Raw genomic sequence first — 26,319 nt, forward strand, 5'->3', positions numbered from 1 at the left:
CTGTGGTAATGCAAGCGATGCAGCACAACTGGGTCCCATATAACATTCTTATGTTATATTGCAGTATGGGAACCATTACAGAAATCCATAAACACAAACCAAACCTTAAGTCTTGAGAAGTATTGTTAGGTCGAGTGGAGTTTTCTCATGGAGCCCAATTCATTAGGACAATTTTTGCAAGCTTATCAAAGAAAAGTACAATTTTGTGGATTTTTATTGTAATAAATTAAATTCAGCAGTGATAACAGAAAATAGTTGGTTTTGTGCAGCTTTTATAAGACTATGAGAGACCAACAATCACAGCATAACTAATTCAGTTAGACTGAACAAGGGGGGGATGCAGTGACAAAAAATATTATTTAGTTTTATGATGAATAAGGGAAGATGTAATGGGTGTCTGTCATATAGCAATCTGGGTTCTGTTCTCATTTGATGTAATCACTCAGTCTACTCTACAGGATAAAGTTGAATTAAGATACGCAACTTCAGCTATGTTAACTGTGCAGCTGAAGTCAAATTACCTTAACTTGACTTTTGGCACTGTCCACACTGCAGGAAGTCGAAGGGAGAACACTCTCCCTTCAACTTCCCTTACTCCTTGTGGAAGCAGGACTACCAGTATCAAAATGAGAGGGGCACCCTGGTCAAATTAGCATGTTTTCACTAGACCCACTTATTCAAACTCAGGAAGATCTACAGCAGCAACTTCAATCTTATCTGTAGTGTAGACATACCCTCAGTGGAAGTGAAGTCTCTGTCAGTAACGAGAGTGATGGTAGCAACATCCAGGCGATGTCTAGACTGCAGACTTCTTTGGAAGAAGCTTTTCCGGAAGAGCTCTTCCAAAAAAACTTCTTCTGAAAGAACATCCACACTGCCAAAGCGCATCAAAAAAGTGATCTGCCTTTTTAAAAGATAGCATGCACACTGAACGGACGCTCTGTCACATTTAAGCTGTGATTACTATGGACGGAGTGGCCACCAGGGCACCTATGCTTTTTCCTCTTTCCTCTTTTTTTTGAAAGAACTCCCTCTTCCCTGTGCACACATGCCTTTTTACAAAAGAGCGCTTTCGGAAAAAGGCTTCGTCCTCATAAAAAGAGGTTTACCAATGTCTGAAAAAAACCCACTGTTCTTTCAATTTTTTTTCAAAAGAACGCAATTGCAGTGTGGATGTAAGTGACTTTTTTTGGAAAAACGGCCATTTTTCTGAAAAAACTCTGCAGTATAGACATACCCCCAGAAGTTCAGTTCAGTGAAACATGTTGAAACAAGGGGATGGGAAGCACATGCAATGCCAATGTATCCAGTTTTGTCGGCAGGTGCGATTGAACATGGGACCTGTGGAACTAAAGACATGAGCCTCTACTGCATGAGCTAAAAGCCAAGGTCCCCTGAGCTAAGGCTGTCCTGTAGACTCTCTCTGTGGGCTCAGTGCCACTAGGTTACATAGATGTCACCCCCAACAGAATGAGCAGGGGCCTGTAGCAGCACTCCCCACTGAGCCAGGCACAGATGGGAACAGCAATTTTTAACTGGCTGTAACTCAGCCAATTTTGCATGGATTTTCCAGACAGTAGCAAAAAGGAAGCTCTCTAACCCCATCTAGTCCAGTCGTCTGCACACAAGGCAGGACTATGTAATAACTAGATCATTCCTGACCAGCCCACCAATGAAGTGGTGGGGGGAGGAAGGAGCAATTTCACAGGGGCCCAGTAGAATTAAGGGGCTCCGGTATCCTGACGGGGTCCTTTTAAATATCGCTACGGTGGCAATGTGGCAGCAGCTTCAGGGACCCCTGGAGCTCAGATCCATGGGGCAGCAGCACAGGAGGTGGGCGCAGAGCTCGCTGATGCTTTAAGCCCTGAGCTCAAGAGAGAAGCTCCCTGCTGCTTTGAACCCCTGCCAGGGTTCACAGAGTGGCAGGACAGGGAGGGGAAAGCCAGGCTGGAAATGGAAGGGTAGAGCCAGTCTCGGAAGAGGAGGAAGCCGAGCTATAGGGGTAAAGCTAGGCATAGGACTGCGGGGACCAACCGCCGAGGGGGGCGGCAGAGGGACCAGGCTGAGAAGTCAAAAGTGAGGAGGGATGCAGGCAGGGATGGCTGGAAGAAAAGTGCTGAAGGGGGTAAAGAGTGGGAGGGGCACCTCCAGCAGATAGGGGATGAGGCAATGACCAACCATTGCAAGGGTGGGCAATAATTTTCGCTGGGGGCCCACAATGAATTTTGGTATGTGGCCATGTACTAATTCCACCACTGGAAGGGATGGGGCCTGGTGCAGAAGGGGCAGGGTTGGGAACTAGCCTCCCCTCAAAGTTGCCTGGCTTTTAATTAAAAACAGGAGTTATTTTGAAATAGTGGCAAAATATTGTCAAGGTGGAGGACTTCTTACTCTGACTCCTGTAACCCTCATTGTACAAGGAGTAAGGGAAGTCGGAGGAAGAGTGCTCTATTTTGAAATAAGAGCTGTGTAGATGCTCCCGATTTCGAAATAAGCTATTTTGAAATAAGATATGCAATTGACGTAGCTCAGTTTGTGTAGCTTATTTTGAGTTAAGCCTAAGTGACACAAAGGTGGTGCACAACTGCAACTTGGGTGAGTCCCCTTCCCTCAGGATGGGACCCAGGTATGGAAATGGAGGATTATGAAATCACTACCATATCTTGCAGCTCACGGACCCTCACAGCGGCGGGACAGCTCTGGATTCCATCACCAGATGGTCTCACAGGTAAAGAGCAACCAGGCTGCATTAGCTCTGCTCCAGCGATGATCGGCCCACTCCCCACCCTGCGCCGTCGTGGGGGCGTGTATGTTCTTGGTGACGAGGGGTGGCAGCTGGTGGCACACCCCTTGAGTGCAGGTAAGTTCATCCTCCCACAACCGAAACTTATCTGCGTGGTGCTGGAGTACTCCTCAAAGTAGCTCCAGACTCTGCCACTCGGAAGGGCAGCCCCTTAGAACTCAAGAGGCTGCCCTCAAATAAGCTGCTGTTGCTGGGCAGAACCTAGGTCAAATGTCCTGCCAAAATGCCAAAAGAGCAGGAAAATGCCAAAAGAGCAGGAAAATGCCCTCAGGAGAGGAGGGAGAAGGGCGACCAAGATAGAGCCCATGTTGTTGTTTGGACTTTTCAAAAATGGCGTACCCGTGTTATTGGTTATCAGAACGTTCCCCCTACATGGGCACTGCTGGCACCCACATGTAAGCCCCAGCTCCACAGTTCCCAATGAGTGGCAGCTGGAATCTGTGCTTCTGGCAAAAGCAGCATATGCAGGCTCCTTCCCACCCAACTGCTAGAAATCTAGGAACCAGAGACATGCTTCCCAGCAGGAACCACGCCACATAAGCACCGCCGGGACTCCACCCTGAGGTTGGCAAGTCCCTCTGGCTCACCTTGGGGTGAGCAATAGTTTTTGAAGGGGGGCCAGTGGGAAGGGGTGGAACCTCAGGTGGAAGTGGTGTGGTGTTGGCTAGAAGGGGGCTGTTCCCTCTAGGCTGGCAGTGGAGGAGACTTTGTGTGCTCACCTACCCACAGGCCTTGATTGGCCTAAGGGTGGGAAGCATGTGAAATCTTTGCCCCCTCCCCTGCCCTGTCAGAGATGTGTGGCACCTCGCAAGAACCACCAGCTGTTTTGAATGTTCCCTCTAGGTGCCTCCTGGCGGGGAGAGGAGACTTTTTGTGGTCCTTCCATCCCCAGCCGAATCACGGCCTAGGGGCAGGGGATCCCGTGAAGTCTCTTGCCCCCCGCCCTGTCAGGGGCATGAAGTGCCTAGAGGGAACCGTCATCTGTTTTGAACAGCTAGTGGTTCCTTCTGGTGCCGCACACCCTGGTTGGGGAAGGAAACTTTGAGTGCTCCCCTGTCCCCAGGTCTCGATTGGCCTGGGATGGAGGTGTGGCAAGGTGGCAGCAGGCCAGATCAAATGGCTTGGTGGGCAGAATCTGGCCCACAGACCCCGCCTTTCCCACCCCTGCTCTGGCGCTTAGGGTCAGGAGTGGGCAGGGGGCTCTCTGCACTACTGATGCCTCCACAAGCCCTGCCTCCACTGCTCCCAGAGTCCAAAAGTGTCAAATCTAACACCTAAATTATTAAGGAACTCTCAGGGAACAAATTAAGGCACAATCAGAAAACAATTGTGACACTATCAAAAGTACTAGTAGTGTCAGAGCATAACTACTGCACACAAGAGCTTCTATGTTCCCTAAATAATATAATCACAAAATTCTTTCCTTTTCATAGCAGGACCTTTGTTTCTTTAACTAGGAGGGAATAGAAAACATTCCTTTAAAGTACAAAACTTCACTAGTTTGCTCTCATTTTCCCAGTGACACTATTGCAGCAAGGTGTGAATAAATGTGTTAAAATAGCATATATGCACATGACCTTCACTACAATGTGGTTTTTCTAGCAACTATGAGGTAGTTACAGTGGTGACATTTTGAGTTATTGTGTGTGTGTGTGTGTGTGTGTGTGTGTGTGTGTGTGTGTGTATCGATCACATTATAAGATGATCTGAGGTTTCATGTAGTGGTTCCACTTTGCTCAATATAGTTAGTGTGACATGCTTCTTTGTGTTATAGAATAGAATAATATGAGCTGCTTTTATACATTTAATAAGAGTTATATTTAAAACAAGGCCCAGCTCAAACCTTGTTTATGGGGCAGGAGTTCTCATGGCTAATGGGATTGCTCATGAAATGGGTAGAAAAAAGGGCCACTTGCCAATGGAAATGCTTGGCAACGATTTGAGAGCATTTTCTAAACTCTGTGTGGGCTGGGTATGTTAAAAAGTGTCATGTTCGTAAAGCACATTGAAGATGTAAAGGGCAGGCATAAGTTAATAAACCCTCACAACATACCCAAGCATTGTTATTTATATTTAAGTAACTGGAGAGATTGTTCCAAGGCTCAAGGTCCCTGAACACTCCATTAATAATACAATTAAATCTGCTCTTTACAACAACCTATTCAACAATCAGTCAGACATTCACCTCCCAAGGCCTTTCTTCCCCTTCATTGTCCAGAAAGAGAAGCAGCATCAGCTCCTCTTTACAAATGAGAAAACAAAGCTGAACTGCCAGATTTTAAAGTTATTTAGGCACCTAAAGACTCAGACTGAAAAACTCACCGTATGCCCATCTGCATCTGTTCATGCCTAAATACCATAAAAAGTCTGGTCCAAAGTGATTTACCCAACAATGCAGAGTTTTCTGATCCTCACTGTGATAACCAGGAGCAGGGGCGGCCCTAGACTAGCTGCCAGCAACTGGCGCCCTAGGTGAACCATACAATCGCCCCCCCCCCCACCTCAAGGGCAGATATCAACTGAGGGTTTTGGTTCTGTGCTGGGGAGAGGGAGGCTGGGGATGCAGTTCTGTGCTGGGGAGAGGGAGGCTGGGGATGCAGTTCTGTGGCTGAGGGCCGGGGAGAGGGAACAGGGTGCCAGTCAGGGAGAGATTCCCCTGCACCCGCCTCCTCCCAAGATCCCACCCCCCCAAAGAGAAGCCGGCATGCGCCTCTCCCAGGGCGACAACCCCCCGTGTTCCCCCCACGGGGCAGAGGAAACCCCCGTGTTCCTCCTCCCCCGGGGCCAACCCCCCTCTCCCGCTGGGCAACCCCCCTGCGTTCCTCCACCCCCGGGGCCGACCCCCCTCTCCCGTGGCACAGGGGAAATTCCCCCGCGTTCCTCCTGCCCCCACGGCACAGGGGAAACCCTCCCACGTGTTGCCTCTCCCAGGACTTACCCCCCTCCTGGCTGCAGGGAAGCCGTGCTCCAGGTAAGGAATGGGAAATGGAAGGGGCAGGGTTTGGAATTTGGCGCCCCATGCAACTTGGCACCCTAGGCAGCTGCCTATAGTTTGCCTATAGGCACGGGACGCCTCTGACCAGGAATGCCATTCTCAGCCCTGTACTCTTACTGCAAAATTGCTAAATACTCATGCACAAAAAGTCCCTCAGTATTTCAGTTTGTTAGCAACTAATCTCAGTCATCACCTTACTCACTGCTTGACTTTCCCATTAGCTCTCTCATAAGAACATGAGAACAGCTGTACTGGGTCAGACCAAAGGTCCATCTAGCCCAGTAGCCTGTCTGCTGACAGTGGCCAGCACCAGGTGCCCCAGAGAGGGTGAACCGAAGACAATGATCAAGCGATTTGTCTCCTGCCATCCTTCTCCAGCCTCTGACAGACAGAGGCTAGGGACACCATTTCTATCCCCTGGTTAATAGCCTTTTATTGACCTAACTTCCATGAAATTATCTAGCTTCTCTTTAAACTCTATTATAGTCCTAGCCTTCACAGCCTCCTCTGGCAAGGAGTTCCACAGGTTGACTACACGCTGTGTGAAGAACTTTCTTTTATTAGTTTTAATAAATGGATACAATTTCAGTTTATTTAATGCAAGCATTTCTTTGAGCAGCTATAATCTGATAATTTGTGTTACACCACTGATGCTAGACATCCAGGATGAAGAGATACCTTAGCTTCCTTGGAAACAGGCTCCCGTCCTAAATTGTTGAATAGTTCCATTGTACAGTATTCAGTTAAAACTGCTGTGGCAGCATTTGATCCAGAGACGGCTAAAATAATTTCTACACACACTTAGGGTATGTCTACACTACAGTGTTATTTCGAAAGAAGTTATTTTGAAATAACACGTCTACACACAAAACGCATTTCAAAATAGCATTTTTCTATTTCAAAATAGCGCGCCCACACTGAGTGGACTCTGAATCGCATTTAAGGCTGGCCGGAACCAGTTTCAGCAAGGCACTAGGTCAGGACTTATTGTGTGGGGCTGCTGCCTGAGGCTAGCTGAGGTATGTGCTTAAAGGGATGCCCCCCCGCCCCGACAGCCAGTTCTTAGGTTTCCCTGCTTGCTTGTCTACCTTGATGAGGGACAGCAAAACATTTTGTCTCTACGTGCTCTGTTTGCCGTGATCTCCTCCCTGGACCAGGAAAGCGCCCACCTTCTCCAGGCCCTGGCAGGCTCCTGGGGAGTGGTGGAGGGCTGGCTGCCAGTGGCTTGCTGGCTCATGTTTTGGGGCCACTGGGTCGGGGCAGTGACTTCTGGCTCTGGGCTGGCAGGCTTGGAGCTGGCACACGCACTGTGGCCAGAGTCTACCCCTTTAAGGGCTCCGGGGAGGAGAGAGGGAGAAAAGTGTTCTTGGTTGAGGCTGGAGTGGCCACCAGAGCACCCTGGGAAGGCTGGAGGCCCCCTATTTTGAAATAAGCGTCTACACAGCAAAGTGTCTATACATAGTCAAAATAGCTATTTCAAATTTGGCGTTATTCCTTGTAGAATGAGGTTTATCAATTTCAAAATAAGCACGCCGCTATTTCGAATTTATTTCAAAATAGCGGTTTGGCTGTGTAGATGCTAGGAAAGTTATTTCAAAATAAGGGCTGTTATTTTGAAATAACTTTGTTGTGTAGACACAGCCTTAGTAACTCTATATCTAAACCAGTTCACCTTGACTACAACAGAAACATGATCAAGTCCTTTTTTCATATACACCCATCCCCAAAGGCTAAAGCAGAAGAAGACATTGATGTACAATGTACATGAATAATGTCATCAATAATTATCTAATGCACTACTATAGCGTTTCTATTCACCAGTATTATCATCCCCAAGTAACAAACAGAAGAACTGAGGTACAAAGAAATTAAAGGCCCAATTTTTACATTTGGATGCGTAAAGTAGGCTACTTAAGCTTACAAAGTCTTGATTCAGTGACTTAAAATGACTATTTATGCCTGACATTTGATGCTCACATTTGTCCTAAGTCTTGCCTACGGTGATCCAGCACATCAGGTGCAAACTCAAGAATATAATATAGATATCCCAACCCAATTCCAGTTCTGTACCTTTACCATAAAACCATCCTACCTCTTTTAAAACCAGTTATATCCTTTGCACTCCCTTTTTTCTGTACTGCATTCACTCTATAAGTTGGAGATGGCTCTGACCTAAAATCCTGAATCCAAACAGTCCTGGACTTTAAGGGGCTTAAAATCTAGACCTTAGTTTTGTGCCATGGGTCCCATCTGGAGTGAAAAGTAATATTTCTTCTACAAGCTCATTTCTGTTTCTTCTGTTACTACTGGTTTGCTTTACTAACCTAATATCCCACATTTCCTTCTTATTTGGCTGCTATGATATTATTATGCCTTGGAGCTTTCCCTGTCCTGGAGATGATGGAAACTGCAGGCAAGGGACAAAATATGAGAAGCAGAGTATCTCAGGAAGAAGACAGTGTTAGCTTCCTATATTAATATTTACTGTGCTACTCAATAAAAATTTCATACTTACCATAGCAACCTCTGTACCACATGGTGCACATGCTATTGACAAGACTAAAAGCATCCTTAAAAGAAATAAAAATAAAAATCAGACAGTAACACAGAGCATGTACATTTTTAGACATTTGATAATTTCAGGAAATGGAAAAATAGAATCAGCTTTAATAAAAATCAGATTTTCATAATCAATGTTGCGCTTGTCCATAAAAAAGGGATTCATATTTCATGTTGAGGCGCATGGGTTTGTGAGGGCTCCTTAGAAACGTAAGAGTTAACCATGGATTTTGAACTGGATTATTTCAGGTTGGACCTAATTTCATTACAAAATGTATTTCATTCTCTTTCGCCTTTCTTTTTGACTTATTAAAACATGTATTGAAAATAGAAACTTTAGGAAAGGTCATGTCAGCCCATTTCCCTTTGTACCATTGCCTATTCTTGCATAAAGGCAAGAAAAGATGCTAATGAAGTGACATGAACCTGTTTGGTCTACCAAAATCTAGCAGTCACAGAGGAAGTAACTCCAACCAATTTCCACTATTCTAGGACCACTGCTGAGAAGGGCCATTGTTCTATAACTTCATATTGTGGAGTATTCTAGAATAGTCTCTCTGCAAGATGAAGTTATAGAGCATGGACTATTAACTCTCCCCTAAAGCATTAGTTACATTCAAAAGTCATCTCACCCCGCGGACAGCTGTAATGTCTAACACAGTGGTTTCCAACCTGTGGTCCGCGGTCCCCTGGTGGTCTGTGACAGTACTGTAAGGGGCCCGCAAAAAGTTTAAAAGTAAGGATTGGGCCCACCGCAGAACTGGGACTTTCCACAAGGTCAGTCTCACCTGGGGATCCCCATTTGCGACCATCCATTCTCCCGCTGCTAGCTGCGCTGCCGTTTATGCTCTAGCCCTCTCCCCCATCCCAGTCCCACAGTGGGTCCAATTTTTCTTTTCTTTTCAGGGCTCTGTGCCCAACCAAAGGCAGAGTTCTGGGTCAGGAGCTGCCTTTGGCCATGACAGCCCCCTCGCTGTATCCTCCGTGGAGGGGCAGGGTGCAGGAGTTGAGAAAGGAGTGCAGGACAAAGGACATGCTGGCCACTACTTCCTGCCACTCTCCTTGACCCACAAAGGTGAAAGGCAGGAACTGGGAGGTGAGAGGCTCCAAGCCTGCAGATACCCCATGTAGATAAAAAATCCCAGTGTGCCAGTAGTTTGCCCTGCTGGGCTGGGAAGTGACCTTGGGAAGTACTGAAGACTCTACTGTACACTGCTGGGACATTTGTTTGCTTGCAGACACAGAGAACAGAAGCCGATGGGAGCTGAGAAGCTCCTTGCCTTGCAGTCTGCACATCCCTCAGCCCGTGCTGAAGCTGACAAGCTATGACTGTACTCTGGAGTCGGCTTATAAATGGGTCGGTCATTTTTTACCATTTTTTCTTTTTTGAAATCATCATGTTTCGTGAATATGTCACACCACTCTAACCATTCAAAAGCTATTAGAGTGGTGGGAAGGGCTTAGTAGGGCCACTAGCAAAAACGGATCAGTGGATCAAGACAGGGACGCTGAAAAGAAAGGAACCGGGAGACCATTGTGGAATGTTAATACAAACTTCAAAATAAACACAAAATAAATGGAAAACATGAAAATATAGCGATGTGTACTTGGAGTTAGAGTTTACATGCACTGGGAATGAATCTCAACCATATCCACTATGCTTACTCTCCTCATTGCAGGAGGAGTAACGGTAGTTCGAATTAGGAGCTTTAATAAGCTAGTCTGTTCCACGTGTAGCCGCGGGCAGGTAGTTCTAACTACAGGGCATTTAAAAATGGTGGTGCCCGGGAACATGCAAATAAAGCCTGGGATATTTAAATCCCGGGCTTCATTTGCAAGTTCGAATGCCTACATTAGCCACCCTAGTTTGAACTAGGGTGGCAGTGTAGACATACCCTAAGGAGGTACTATCAAATGAGGACTTAAAATCAGCTAATTTTTGGCATCACATTGAAACAAAACATGCGAATATGTTTACTGGAATGTCTGAAAACTCTCCCACTGACAGTGTTGTCCACTCTAGCAACTTAGGTTGGAGTAACTTACGTCACTCAGGAATGGCTTATTCGCATCCCAGAGCAACATAGCCTAAATCACACACCAACCCCCTACATATATAGGGCTTAGTCCTGCAAACAATTGCATGTGTAAATATATCTCCAGGGGTGGGGGTTACTCACATAGGTAAAGTTAGTCCTGTGCATAATTGCTTCCAAGACTGAGTCCATAAGGAGCACGGATTTCTCCCATATTCAGCAAGGCCAGACTGAATGACATTATCTCCAAGAAGGATCACCCTAGCACTATGAAAGTTGATAAGGAGATATTTATTGAGGGTTTGCTAATCTTCGAAGTGAGGAGTGATAGGAAGGGTCTCTCTCTCTCCTGTTTCCCACTGCTAAATGTTCAGGTGCACACAAAAAATGATTTTGCTAGTCACCAACATTTCTTCACTAGCCATTCCTACTTCTTAGTTAATTCATTTCAAAACATGGAAGCTGGCACTGCTGCTACCTGTTACTTGTTTGTAGCAAAAGAGATGATTTTTGGCTTTGTAGTGAAAGAGATTACAGGCAGTCCCTGGGTTACATGGATCCGACTTACATCGGATCCCTGCTTACAAACAGGGTGAGGCAACCCCACACTAGCTGCTTCCCCCCAGCAGACCAGGGAGACGCAAAACTAGCGCCCCCCCCCCCCCCCCCCAGCAGACCAGGGAGACTTTTCTCAGTGGCTTTTCTCAGCAGACACCTCAGCTTGAGAATAAAGGACTGAGGGAAGTGAGGTGTGGGAGAATAAAACTGAGCTCAGGAGAAATGTTTGGCTAGAGTTTCCCGTACAATATGTACCAGTTCCGACTTACATACAAATTCAACTTAAGAACAAACCTACAGTCCCTAACTTGTATGTAACCTGGGGACTGCCTGTATTATATTTCCTTTGCTTTTATTTCCTAAGCACAAAACAGTTAACTACTTTCAGACAAATATGCAGACATATTTATGTTATACCATGCCACACACAGCCTTGTTCTATTTTAAAAGTACTGTATTATAAAATAACAATTTTCCCCTAAGGTGTACAGTGTGTGGATATATGTAAACAGAGAATGGAAATTCTGCATTAGAATTTAGTCTCTCTAAAATAGCAACTAAGCGAGAGACAATGAGAGGTAGCAGCCCAGTTTCCTGGCTGGTGTAACTCAAATGACTTTAGAGAAGTTACACTATGGATTAATTTGACCCTGCAGTGTAACAATGAAGGCAGCTTCACTACAGCAGAATGATTAGTTGCAACCTGTCTCCATTGACTAGAATAAAACTGTAGAGGGAGAACATTCAGTATGGTCTGTATATTTTTTTCCTCTAGGCACCAATTATATGCCAAAGGATAAAAATATTTATTAGTTACAGCCAATCACTTCTATATTTTCTGTTCCTCTTTAACTTGAAAAGAGATTCCAAAACATCATGAATTATGGTTTTATATGGGATTCCATTCACCAATGACTATTTGGCCAGCACGAATAAATATAAGAAAATACAGTCTTTTCAAAACACTACAATATCCCTGTGACAGGTTGCCCCCGACCCGCACGGGGAACGGCGGGGGCCGCCGCGCCGTGGGAAGCGGCGGGCATACCCAAGCCCCTCCCGGCGGCCCCGGCGCAGGCAGGGAAAGCTGGCAGGGCCGCATTCAGCCTCCATGCTTCCGTCGGCCGGAAAACGCTGGCCCCTCCCCAGCGGCCGGGCCAGAGGGGAACGAGGCGGGGCTAGACGGCCGCTCCACGGCCGAGAATGCCGTGGCGCCGCCGGAAGGGGAGGAGCCCCAGGCAGCGTCCGGCAGTTTAAAAAGGCCCGCTGCCAGCGAGGAAGGGGGAAGCCTCCTCGCAGAGAGGGAGGAGAACCCCAGGTCCCAGGACGGACCCCGAGTGGCACCGAGGCCGGCAGTCGGCTCGGCCCCGACCTCGGGATCCCCGAGATGGTCACCGCGGCTGGCGGTCGGTCAGCCCCAGCTCTGACGGGGATTGGACCCCGCTACGCCAACCCTGGAGAGGACGGCCTGGGTGGGAACGGACCCGGCGGTGGGAGCAGACCCCCGAGGGATCACCGGGACGACCCCAGACTCGACCGCTTGAACCAGGGTAGGTTCTGGAGGTTGGGGCAGCGGCCCCAAGGGACTTGGGCAGGAAGGAAGCAGCCTGGGGCAGGGCGTTTTTGGCGGCAGTGGGTAGATGGGTTACAGCTGGAGTAACCCCATCTACCGCGTTGGGGCGCGAGCAAGCCCCGACGCTTAGGGCCCCGGGCTGGGACCCGGAGAGAGGGTGGGACCGGGTCCCCCTCCATCCCCCTCAGGAGCGTTCAGCTCAAGATAACTTTGATTTAAACGTGCTAGAGAACTAGGGCCCCGAGCAGGGGGTGCATGGACTGTGGGCTCAAGCCCCTCCCGCAGGGACGGGTGACATCTGTGGGGTCCGCTGACCCCCCTCCCCGTGGGGGAGGGGGTGATCGCACCCTATTACCCGGACCCCAGAGTAGGGTCCTGGGGCGGGACACGAACGGAAAGAGGGCGAAGGGGTCCGCTGAGCCCCCCTCCCATGCCGGGAGGGGGTGATCGCACCCCCGAACCTCTCACAACCCCGGATCCAATTTGTTCTTATTTATTTTTAAAGAGATTAATAGGATACAAAAATACAAGAAGTGAGAATATTTAAATAATACATTCAGCATGCTGCTTTCACTGCAGATCTTTAGAAAAAGAGTTGAAGACATTTCCAATCTGCTGTGTTTGTTGGCTGCCACTTCAGAGTGGCACAAAATAATATTTATGATGAAACATGGTGCTTTTCATCTCCAGTATGGTCAGGGCACCTGGTGAACATTATTGTTTATGTTACAGAAGTCAGCATGAGCTCTGATAAATTAATGAGTAGGAAAAAAAAATAGTATGTGGCATAACTGAGAAGAGAAATAAGCAAGAATACATAGTAACAGCAGTCTTTGAAAAGCTGTCAGTGTTACTTGCTTTATATTCCATGAAATATATTTTATTATTTTCTTTAATTCAATCTGTTATATGCATCTATCCAGAAATCAAAGCACACGTACAGTACATTGAAAAACAGAGCCTCATTAAATTATCCAAATGAGGTGCTACGATATTCCACGCGTCGTCTCATTTGACTATTTTTTTGCACAATAGGGGGCAGTGTAGCCATAGCCCCCGCCTTTTAAATCTCTCTTCATATGGCACCCGTTCCAAACCTCTAATCATTTTTGTTGCCCTTTTCTAAACCTTTTCCTCACAAGCACACACCCTGGAGATGGCCTAGCGGAGTTCTAAAATTAAGAGAGTGACCTCATCACACAATCTTCTCTAAAAAAAAACCTCATGATTTGGAGGGGATCCAAGTCATAATTTTAGATTTCTTGAAGTTGACAATACTTGCAGTAGGACAGGAAGGCCTCTGGAATGAGACCGTGAAGGGCCAGGTACAGCCTGCTACAATATCTATATTCAAGCACTTGTAAAATACAATCTTATACAGAAATTACAAAATCTTATTAGAAATTAACTGGGACTGCAGGGGCATAGCACCTCTGAAAACCAGACCACTAACATGAGTAAATACGGATTTAACTGCACAATTTAAGCCACCCCAAATTTGAAATTTTTGGCTTAAATGAACTGTTTATGTCTGCACTTCTGTAAAGTTTTAATTAAATTTTAAAAGTCATATTCCCACGAGGGGTGTAAAATCCCAGTCAATAAGTTAACTGGTTAAACATTATGTTAACTGATTAAACTGAGATGAGGGCCTGCAGGACTTATTGCAGGTGGTGGCTTCTCTGGCCAGGCGATACTTAAGGTGATGCTTACTGGTTAACCATTCACATCCCTTAAGAACTGTTCCAAATGGAAATTTATTCTTTATGAACCAAGAGCAATAACAACCAGGGTGATTCCAGTGACACACAACTATCTCCTGTGCTGTAATTGTTTGACCTTGCCTCAAGGTGAGATGGCCAACTATTCACAAGATCTGCATAATGTACAGGTTAGACCTCTCTGGTCCAGCACCCTCAGGATCTGACCAGTCCCAAACAAGGTAATTTGCCTGACCAGGGGAGATCCCCTGCTACCAGCGCCACAGCCCACCTCCCCTCCCCACTGCCAACCTTAGCCACCCTCCCTTCCGGGCTGACATGCTGCTGTGCCCTGGCAGCCTGGACTACTGCATCCCTGGCCCCGCTACTAGGCCTGCCGGGGCTGCTGTGTTCCCAGCCCTGCTGCTGGAGCTGCCGCGGCTCCGGCCCCACTACTGGGGCTGCCGTGGTTGTTGTGTCCCCATCCCGCCTCCACTACCGGGCTACCATGTCCCCAGCCCCATTGCTGAGGTTTCCACGGCCGTGGCCCTAGCTCCGCTGCTGGGGCGGCCACAGCTCCAGCTGTGCTACCAGGGCTCCCAGCCCAAGAGGCTCTGAGCCACCAGCCCTCATGCCACTGGGGCACCCAGCCAGGACTCACTGGTCCAGGAACATCCATGGTCTGGCAGCACCACAGATGTTGCCAAACAAGGTAGTCCCGGTTTTTGGAAGTCCAACCTGTGGCTAGTGTTTACTGATATATTAGCTCTAAAAGGCAGAGTGATTTGTAATGTGGGAAAAGGACTAGAGTGGAGTATGTATGCCATTTTCCCCATTAGAGTTCTGCTTTGCTCTATGAGAAACAATTCGTGCCATCCTCCAGCACAGCCAGTTGATTATATGAGGCTATGTCGATATTATGGGGGTTTTCTGGGATACCGGAGGCAGGGCTCGACAAACTATAGAATTTACTCACCTGTGGTGAGTAGATTTCAGCCGCATGCCTCATTTACCGGCGGCGCGCACATGCGCAATGAGGCTCTTGTGCATGTGCAGCGTGGGGCTGGTGAGTGGCTTTCGCCACCGTTTGTCAAGCCCTGACCAGAAGTATCCTGGAAAAACTCCGCCGCGTCCAGGGAACACATCTGCTTTTTTTTGTGGAAGAGCAGATGCATTCTTTCTGAAGCCCTGTCTTCCACCTTCCACAAGGAAGAAGGGCTCTTCTGAAAGAGGAGGCTTTTCCAAAATTTGGCCTAGTGTAGACAGGCCAAATTTCAGAAAAGCTTCTACCGAAAAAACTATTGGAAAAAGGTACGCAATTTGCATCCTTTTTCTGATAGATCGTTGTAGTGTAGACATAGCCTGAGAGGGGGAAAAAAGGCATTCTCCAGTCTCAGCCTTAATGATACAGAGTGTGTCTTCTTTATGGCTAAGAGAGCAATTCACTCTGATGAGAAAGAGGGAGTACATGGTCATAGGGCTGGAACTAGGGGAGCTGGAGGTACTGCTGCCTCCCCTGGCTTGAAGTGGTTTTCACTATACTGTATACAGGGTTTAGAGTTTATTTAAATGGCTCGCCATTCACTCTGAGACAGTTTGCCTAATGCAGGTTTGTTCTTTCCTACCTAATGGAGCCAATCTTTATTTGCAGGCAGCTCCCAAAGCAGTTTTACGGTGTAGGGTGAAGGTGAGAACTGGAGTTTCTTCCCTAATGCATGTGGGGGGAAAAAAAATCAATATCACACCACTTTCCACTCCAGTCCCACTGCAGGAGACTAGCTTATGACTTGCAAAGTGAGTTCAAGACTTCAAGCCCTTGAACTATCACTTTTATATCTTATGCATAAAGAGAGACCTCCTACAAAGCACATCATGTTGAGCTGATGTAGTTACGAATTCTTATTGAAAAGAAAGGAACTGACAGCCTGAAACAGTTCTTTCCCTGCAGAGCAAAGAAAAGGTGGCATTGGTGCATGAGTAGACTACAGAGTTTGGCAGGATGGAGGTGATACTTACCTGGTCATAACTGCAATTGCAATCAACAGAATCTGTTTAAGGATATATTCTAATTTTTTCACTCCACGTTCCTTAAAAAAATGTTAAGGGTAATTTTACGCCAGTGGCTAGTCTTCCCATCTTTGTCACCTCTTTCAAATGTACAAGTCTCATTCACAAGGAGAAAATATTTTTATAGGTGAACATGATAATTATATTTATCAAGCATTCATCAAACAAGGCACTCAAGGAGTCATACAACATAATAAACAGCTGATTAAAAAGCATAATTTTAACATAGATGCTTAAAACTCAAAGTAAGCCAACTGAGGGGGATTAATTAATTAATACGATGGCAGCTCTGTTGGACAAAATAAATAGCCCTCTTGCAGAGGTAAGATTTGTATTTGTTTGGGTTTGATTTTGTTATTGTAGGGAGAGATGAACTGAGACAGATGTCTAGAGGCAAGGGAGTTCAGTTCCATCCCCACAGGAAAGGCAGATGCTAGCTGACCTTAATAACTATAGGTGTCTCCAAAAGCACACATCATGCTGTATAAAGCAAGTTTAGCGTCTGACAGGTGAAGGGGTTCCTGGCCAGAAGGGATCGCATTCTAAATCCACTGATGAAAACAGACATTACAAATGGGAACATGCAGAGTGGGAGTTCTGTTATCAGATTTGCCCATTACTTTGGGTTATGTTCATTTATTAGGGTTTTGCTTCTGGGAGGAGTTCATTAATTCTATCAATATACTGCTTGTGTCACTTGTGTTTTCATACAGAGGTCTACTTCTCCCGTCTCCAAGTTCTCTCCCTGACAGGATTGCTGAGTGCAGCTGCTGCTGCTACAAAATAACAGCTCATATGAAATAATTGGCAACAGCATGATTTTTGCTTAACATCTGAGTATATTGACCAGTGTGTGGCTCTACTGTTTTGGGAGCAGAAGAATGTGTTATTTGATGAGGCTGGTTTTAAAGAACTGCTTATCTTAAAATCATGGGTTTGGGGTGATATAAACATTGGAATGTCTCAGGTAACTGATTTTATGACTTCTTGTTAACACAGTGTAGTAAGATAGAAGTTTTATTTTGTGGCCAGTTTGGTTACTCTCCCATAAGAGATACCATCAGCATTTTGGGATGTATTTGCCCTGTTTCTCCACACTGTGATCTGAATTTGGTATTCTTAGCTGTGACCCACCAGGACATGGTTTCTTAGGTCAGGATCTTCTGGACCTCTAATCCAGGGATCACAGCTTGTAAAGGCAAGCGGCTAGCTGACTATGAGATGATTTGTTTACCTGCGCCTCTGGAGGTCTGGGTGATCGCAGCTTCTGTGGGTCAAGATCAGTAACTTCAAATACAAAAATGGTACATTTTTATGGGCCATTAACTTTGAAAACTCATGGAGATCGGGAAAGGTCCCAGATGACTGGAAAAAGGTGAATGTAGAGCCCATCTTTAAAAAAAGGGAAGAAGGACAAACCAGGGAACTATAGACCAGTCAGCCTCATCTCAGTCCCCAGAAAAATCATGGAGGGAATCCTTAAAGAATCCATTTTGAAGCACGTGGAAGGGGAAAGTGATCAGAAATATTCAACACGGATTCACCAAGGACAAGTCATACCTGACCAACCTGATTAGCTTCTGTGATGAGGTAACTGGCTCTATGGACATGGGAAAGTCAGTGGATGTGATATACCTTGACTTTAGCAAAGCTTTAGATATGGTCTCCCACAATATTCTTATCAGCAAGTTAAGGAAGTATGGATCAGATAAATGGACTGCCAGGTGGCTGGAAAGCTGTCTAGACTGTCGGGCTCAATGGAAAGTGATAAATGGTTCAATGTCTGGCTGGTGGTTGGTTTCAAGCACAATTGATCCAAGGATCTAGGGCCAGTTTTGTTCAACAGCTTTATTAATGACGTGAATGAGGGGATTGATTGCACCCTCAGCAAGTTTGCAGATGACACTAAGCTAGGGGGAGAGGTAGATATGTTGGTGGGTAGGGATAGAGACCAGAGTGACCTAGACAAATTGGAGGATTAGGCCAAAAGAAATCTGAGGTTCAACAAGAACAAGTGCCGAGTCCTGCACTTGGGACGGAAGATTGTTGCAGGCTGGAGACTGACTGGCTAAGTAGCAGTTCATCAGAAAAGGACCTGGGGATTACAGTGGATGAGAAGCTGGATATGAGTCAACAGTGTGCCCTTGTAGCCAAGAAGGTTAATGGCATACTGAGGTGCATTAAGAGGAGCACTGCCAGCAGATCTGATTATTCCCCTTTATTCGGCTCTGGTGAGGCCACATCTGGAGTATTGTTTCCAGTTTTGGGGCCCCCGCTATAGAAAGGATGTGGATGCATAGGACAGGGTCCTGTGGAGAGCAACCAAAATGATTAGGGAGCTGGAGCACATGATCTATGAGGAGAGCCTGTGGGATTTGGGCTTAGTTAGTATGCAGAAAAGAGCGAGGAAAGATTTGATAGCAGCCTTCAACTTCCTGAAGGGAGGTTCCAGAGAAGATAGAGCGAGGCTTTTCTCAGTGGTGTCAGATGGCAGAACAAGGAGCAATGGTCCCAAGTTACAGTGGGAGGAAGGGTGTCTAGCTTGGATATTAGGACAAATTGGCTGATGATTTAGTTAGGGTTGGTCCTGCTTTGGGCTGGAGGCTGGACTTGATGACCTCCTGAGTTCTCTTCCAGCCCTAAGATTAAATGATTCTACATGCATACAAATAGCATAGTCATTCAGCACATCATAGCCTTTTCACAGGTACCCTTCATGACACATTTTGTACAAGCTGTGTTGTACATATAAAACAGGGATTCCAAAAATTATTTACATGGTCATTTTTTAAATCGGATAGCATGACAGTAGCAGCATAGACTAGGGACTAAATCCTTGTCATTTAACAGAGAACTTGTAAGACAGTCAGGGGAAAACATTTGTGCAAGTCACACCTGAACAATACTTTGCTTGACTTACCGTATTTTCCGGCGTATAAGGCGACTGGGCGTATAAGACGACCCCCTAATTTTCTAGTTAAAAGATAGGTTTTTGTCTTTACTCGCCGTATAAGACTACCCCCGCTTAAGAGGCCAACTGGCAGCGCCCCAGCGCCCCTCCGCCTCCCCGGCTTTGCTCCCGGTGTCCCTGGTCTGCTGGAGACGGTCCCCAGCAGACCAGGGGCACCGGGAGCAAAGCCGAAGCAGCTGCGGGTTGCCGCGCTTCTGAGGCTTTGCTCTGGCAAAGCCTCAGAGGCGCGGGACCCCGCCACGGCTGCGGCTTTGCTCCCGGTGCCCCTGGTCTGCTGGGGACCATCTCCAGCAGACCAGAGGCACCGGGAGCAAAGCCACAGCCGTGGTGGAGTCCCGTGCCTCTGAGGCTTTCCCAGAACAAAGCCTCAGAAGCGCGGTATCCCGCCGCCGCTTCGGCTTTGCTCCCGGTGCCTCTGGTCCGCTGGGGACCGTCTCCAGCAGACCAGGGACACTGGGAGCAAAGCCTCTGAGGACAGCAGCGGGACAGCCGCGTCGCGCCTGGGCTGCACCGCTGCCCAAGCCCCTCCACGGCTTTGCTCCGCATCTTCCTGGTATGCAGACCAGGGAGACGCGGAGCAGCTTTTCTCGCCCCGGAGTACATGGGCGGCGGGACCGCAAGGTCCCGCAGTCTGTGTCCTCTGGGGCGAGAGAAGCCCTGGCGTATAAGACGACCCCCGATTTCTGGGGGATGTTTTTTAGCATAAAAAGTCGTCTTATACGCCAGAAAATACGGTATGGGAGTTGTACTAGTACATAAGGGCAAGGAATTAGCCTACAATTATCTATCAATCTGTAGACCCTTAAGGAGGAAAAAAGGAGAAGAATATTATGAATTCTGTAAGTAGTACTGTAAGTCTTGAATATCACTGTTCAAATATCACTCTTTGCATGTCAACCTGGAGACAAGATCACTGCACTTTGACAGCCACCTACAATTTGAAATACAACATTCTGCCTATATAAATAAGAGTAAAAACAAAACACTAAAAGCCCATCAGAATCTCCCAGATGAAACCTGTGACCTCCACTCCTATCTACAGTTCTAGGAAAGAAAATAAACTTCTTTTTAAGAAAAACAGTCAGTTGATGAGACCCTCAACTGATTTGAAACCTCCTGTTCCAGAGTCAATAAATTAGTCTTGTACCAAGGCAAAAAGCCACAGCAGCACAACAGAAAATTGTTCAATTGCTGAGGAACAGCCTCAGTCTGATCTGTAACTAGCAACTTCTCTTTGAGCCAAGATAGATGATGCTTTGACTGTCAGAGTTATTCAATTTTTATATCTTCATGAATGTTACAGGACATCCATGACTGTCCATAATAGCATGAGAGTGACGAGAACAAACCATAACAGTCTGCTAGATTTGCAAATCTTTGTGATACCAGATGACTCAAAGGAATATTATAATACATTTTCTCTGGTGTGTTGCTGTGGGGCAGGATTTCTTCTCAATCCACTGCAGCAATAGAAAGCATGCTTCCATAAACTGCTCTCTTGGATTAGCTCTCTTCTCAGCCCCATGCCTATAATTTCTGATTTCTGAGAGACAGAAAACATTCTACAAGAAACAAGATTGTTACGCTACGTGTACATGGCAGGTATGTCAGCAGAGAGTATGCTAATGAAGCAAGATCCCTTATACCTCAAAAAAGGAGGGATACAGGATCTTGTACAAAAGGGTTGGGGGTTTTTTGTGCAAAACGGACCCGTCTACACTGCTTTTTTTGTGCAAAAACCTCTTGTGCAAAAAGCATCGGCGGAGATATGCAAATGACATAGTGACAAATACTAATGAGTGCTTCATTTGCATCCTCTCTGACGACAAATACCTCCAGGCTACGTCTACACTGGCCCCTTTTCCAGAAGGGGCATGTTAATTTCCGCTATCGTAGTAGGGAAATCCGCGGGAGATTTAAATATCCCCCGCGGCATTTAAATAAAAATGTCCGCCGCTTTTTTCCGGAAAAAGTAGGAATAAGAGCCTCCGGAAAAGGGCGCTTTTTCCGGAGGATCGGGGCCAGTGTAGACGCTCTTTTCCGGCTTTTCTAAAAGCCGGAAAAAAGCGGCGGACATTTTTATTTAAATGCCGCGGGGGATATTTAAATCCCCCGCGGATTTCCCTACTACGATAGCTGAAATTAACATGCCCCTTCCGGAAAAGGGGCCAGTGTAGACGAGCCCCCAGTGTAGACATAACCTTAGAGCACATAACCTGCTGACTCTGGGCACTGAAGCTAACAAAAGCTATGGGAATTTGGAGCAAACTGTCATCTTTTAAAACTCAAAAATGGCAAATTATTCCACATAGTCTCTGTCAAACATACATAGAGAGTAGAAAGAAAATATTTCAATTTGTTTCTTGGAAGGTTTTCATAAAAATTGTAAATTTTGAATGGTCAGATTCATTACTTTAACAACGTCCAAATTAAGGGAGTATGACTACTCCATACCCTCCACTTCTTATTGCAGCTGGTTCAAAATTCCCCAGTTTAAGCACTGGGTTGTGTCAAGTATGGGTTCTCTTGGCCAGGCCTCACTCGCACATAGCTGAGATCTACCTCAGCAACCTCACCAGTCACATGGATAGCAACAAGGCTTATCTACCAATAAAATGGAGCTTGCCAGAGTCCCCACACTCAACACCATATATGGGCATCACACTGCACCCAGACCACACCCATGCCACTCCCAGAGCACAAACAATACCAAATATTGTAATAGGCAATAACATAAAAAGCCCTGAGCCCTAAGCTCGGGGAGGACTCCAGAATATTGGAAGACAGAATCTGAGTCTGGCTTAGGACTGATCACCCAAAGGCCACCTCCCACCCACCAAATCTAAAAAGGGGTGTACGAATCTCGGAGTATGCTCCGATTCCTTGTATGTCTTTGTAGTGTTGTTGTTGCTGAGTTCCTAAGTACCCTCACTGTTGTTAAGTGGTTTAAGAGAGACAGGTTAGAAAATATATTGCTCAGTTGTAACTTTTACCTTTGCTATTGTCAGTGTGTTTAAAGAAACAGTTTTTGAAATGTGTATATATTTGACTTAGCTGTAACTTAGGTAGAGTTTTAAAAACTGTTGTGGTTCAATTGTTTTGTGGCAAATATTGGGTAACTGCTCATTTTAAGTTGTTCAGTTTAATAAATCATTCCTTCTTTGTTAAAACTTGTTGTTTTGCCATCATTCGATGTTTTCACTGGGTATTTGGCCTTAAGCCTCTGGGACTCCCGGCATTTTACTGAACCGAACCGAGTACCCTCTGGGACTCCCGACATTTTACTGAACCGAACCGAGCACCAACAGGTTGTAGGCCCATTTATTGCCTTTATCTGCAGTGGATCAATGGTGTATGTGACTCTCAACCTCGATAGTCTTTTTAGGGGGCATATAGGGGACATAATTTATTATATTCAAAGACAGGTACTCTTAATTTTTTTCCATCTATAATGCTCTTTGGGATACAATAAAGTATATTATGGGCAAATGGTCTTGTCAGAGACATTTTCTAAAGAGCACAGATAGAAGTAACAATTTTGTCTTTTTTTTTGGTAATTTGTTCAGTAACACTCTTGCAGATGGGATAACTTTTTAAAAAACGAAGTTCATTTTATATATCCATATAACTGGTTAAAAAGGGTAAGCACTAATATACAAGATATTTTTGTTTTTCACTTTTGTCTTTTTCCCTTCAATTTTTTATTAAAATTACCTACAAATACCTGATCAGAGGAGAGAATACAAGGAAGTGTCACATTTGCTCTCTTCTACTCTTAATGCATAGTTAACACAGTTATGGTTCACATTTGTAACAGAATGTAATAGTACTGTATTCTACTTGCCTGTTGAATACCAATGGACTGAACCTTAGCCTTAAGAGACAGAACTATTACTATGTCTCTTCACTGACATAAAAAGAATTTGAAATTTAGCTTCACACCAAAGCAGAGATTATCAAGAAAAACATACAGTATTTTTCATCCCCAAAGCGCTTTACTACCAAATAAATCAGAAAAGACTTACTGCTTATCTGACACTTCAGATTACCATACAAAATATTAACTTTCACAGATCTATTGGGAAGGCTCTACATCACAGATACAGGAACTAGAACTAGTTACGATTTTCAATTATTTTTTAATCAATTTGTCAAAACTGAAACAGGTATGGTATTTGACAAAACTTCCCAATCCTGAAAAATTGTTGAGAAAGTTTTGAAATTGTGAAGATGTTTTGTTTAGAATTTTTCATTTAGAAAATGACCACTTTTCCTGTTTCAAGCAACTTTTATTTTGAAATCTAAGTGTAGACTGGAATAAAGCTGAAGAAAAAAGGTTGAAATATAAATGAAGTATTTCAAAGTTCTTGAGGTGAAACATTTTAATAGACCCAAAGGGGGGAAAAGAAATTGGCTTTTTATTCCACACATTTGAGATGTCAACTTATGATCATGATTTAAGACTAGAACATAGTCATGGACTGGGAAACTTAGGTAGAGAGTTTAAGTGACTGACATGGGCCACGGAGGGAGTCTCATTAGCAGAGCTGGGATTAGTACTCTGGGATTTCCAGCTTTGTATCCCATATTCAGACCATTAGCCCATGCAAATAGCAGAATAATTTCTTCCACCTCTTGGGCAAAATACTGCATGAATCTGTTTATCATCTCTCAACACTTGGGATTTTGAATGACAACTAACAAAAAGTATGGCTGAACAGTGCTATGCATTATGCAAATAAGGTATTTATGTGTTGGGCAAAGGAATGCCCAGCTTTGACACCATGAGAACTAGTCAATAACACAGTTGTACAAGCTAGTCAACTGTCACTACATAGAACAGTTCAGCAAATGATTATTGGCCCTCTTATTTGCACATATAAAATAAACTCACCAGGTGGCACTATAACCAAAACAATGCAATCTGCAGTATTTTAAGAATGAGAGTGAATACATTCTCACCATATTTTAAGTCTGAAATTAAGCATTTTGGAAGTAGAACTTTCTTATTATGAGTGTTTTGCATAATGAGGCTCCAAATTCAGCTGAGGTTTCTAAGTGTTATCTCAATACAAATAATAATGTTCTTTTAACTGGAACATGAGCTTTGCTCAGTAAGTCATAATGCAAAAAGACAGTGCTCTGCACATACTCCTCATTCTTGATGCACCAACACCTATGCTATTCTAGTTGAGTATTTTCTTGGCAGCTGTTAAAGTTGAAAATCCCAACAAACCTCACTTTCAGAAAGCAGGGACCTTTCCAAATCTTCATTTGCCTTAAGATTGTTTACTTGCAGAAAGTTTCTATACTCGGATTAATGAATTCTAAAGGGCAGAAAAGAATCATATTCACATTGGAAATATTTAATCTAATATGCATTTCTCGATAACTAGTCACACTTACTACTAAGAGGCTACTCAGCCCAGCCCAGCTCAGCTCAGCTCAATCCTATAAACTTCTTTTTTCTAACAATCATAGCAATTGCCATTTTCAGAGGTAGTAATAGTACTGCATGAGGATCAGAGGGAATGAGCAGAGAAGGGCTAAACAGGAAGATCCATGCAGAAGGCATTAAGGATTAGGGAAAGATGACATGCACAAAGAATGAGGAGGATAGACTACTATCTGAATTTTTAAAAACAGACTGGTAGTCTCTCCAGCCAGATATTGAAGAGGTCAGATATTGAATCTCCACTCCTTGTTCAGATTCTCGTATCTTCTAACCCTTCTGCATGCATCTCCTTTTATGACCTTCTCCACTCGTTCTCCCCATGCACAATCCTGCTACACAGTGTTATTATTTTTGTCAGAATCTACAATGTTTTTGTTAAGTATTGGTAAGAACAAAAGAAATTCAACAATATTTTTGAAAGCAACAATGTAATAACACAAAAATCATTGTTTTTCATGCTAGTAATGAAACTCCCCCAATGCACGTTGCTAATTCTGATGTTAAAAGTGGAAATTACAATGTCTGTTGCCACTACAATTAGTACAGTTATTGGGATTACCAAGAATCTTCCATAGTGTTACATGCTAACAAAAGCCCCACTTTCACATAACTAGGGGACAGTGCTAATAAAGATGCATTTGCTATATTCATTGTTCTACAAATATACGATAGGCCACTATTGGCAGACAGGATACTGGGCTAGATGGACCCTTTGGTCTGAACCAGTACAGCTGTTCTTATGTTCTAACATATGATTGATTGCATATCACAAGGCCATTTGTCTTGTAAGTTATATATGCTGCTTCCTGAAGCAGCCAAGAAGCAATGCTTCAGAGAAAGGCAACCACTACTAAGAAATATATGCTTAAGACTGTGAGCTCTACAGCATGCATGACCTAAAAGTTGTGCATTAAGGCTGCAAGATTCTACATCACTCTGGTATAGTTGCAGCAGCATTTCCAGTCTGCTTCAGATGAATTATTAGGGAAGGTTCTTTTTATTGAATGTTCTCTCCGTGGTATTTCTTATATTTAATTGGATAATACATTTAGTTTATTATCCTTTTTTTTTTTACTGCTTCTAAGTTTTCAGGTTGCTTCAGATTTTGTATGGACAGTCCACAAATGAAGCAAGACATTGTCAGGTAGCAACATTATGATATATGGAGCTTTTAGCTTCAGTGAAGGTATGGGAACTGGTTTGAGATACACATAAGCTTGATGTTTCTATTGAAATTATAACAGATAATTATCAACTATAGCATCACAAATATCCCTTTAAATTAACAAGGGCAGTTCACACAAAATATTTTATAGCCTGATCACATATTCAGGCAAATACAGCATGGCTGTGTCTACACTGGCATGAATTTCCAGAAATGCTTAAAACGGAATACTATTCCGTTTTCAGGTTTTCCGGAAAAGAAGCATCTACATTGGCAGGCTGCTTTTCTGGAAAAGCCCTTTTTCCGGAAAAGCATCTGTGGCCAATGTAGATGTGCTTTTCCGGAAAAGAGCCCCGATCGCCATTTTCGCGATCGGGGCTTTTTTCCGGAAAAGACTACTGGGCTGTCTATACTGGCCCTTTTCCGGAACAGTGTTC

At 44.9% G+C, this 26,319-nt stretch overlaps 1 long non-coding RNA gene across 1 annotated transcript in view; it reads right to left on the reverse strand.

Moving 5' to 3' along the window:
* LOC149524495 (uncharacterized) overlaps window positions 1–26,319 on the reverse strand; it is a 73,860-nt gene that overhangs the window by 45,867 nt on the left and 1,674 nt on the right. Inside the window, exon 2 of the long non-coding RNA XR_016349389.1 lies at window positions 8,314–8,368. This is a non-coding gene — a long non-coding RNA (uncharacterized LOC149524495). The remainder of the gene's footprint in view (window positions 1–8,313; window positions 8,369–26,319) is intronic.

This window comes from Pelodiscus sinensis, chromosome 4, assembly GCF_052426305.1.
Source record: "Pelodiscus sinensis isolate ZL-2025 chromosome 4, ASM5242630v1, whole genome shotgun sequence".
NCBI lineage: Eukaryota > Metazoa > Chordata > Testudines > Trionychidae > Pelodiscus > Pelodiscus sinensis.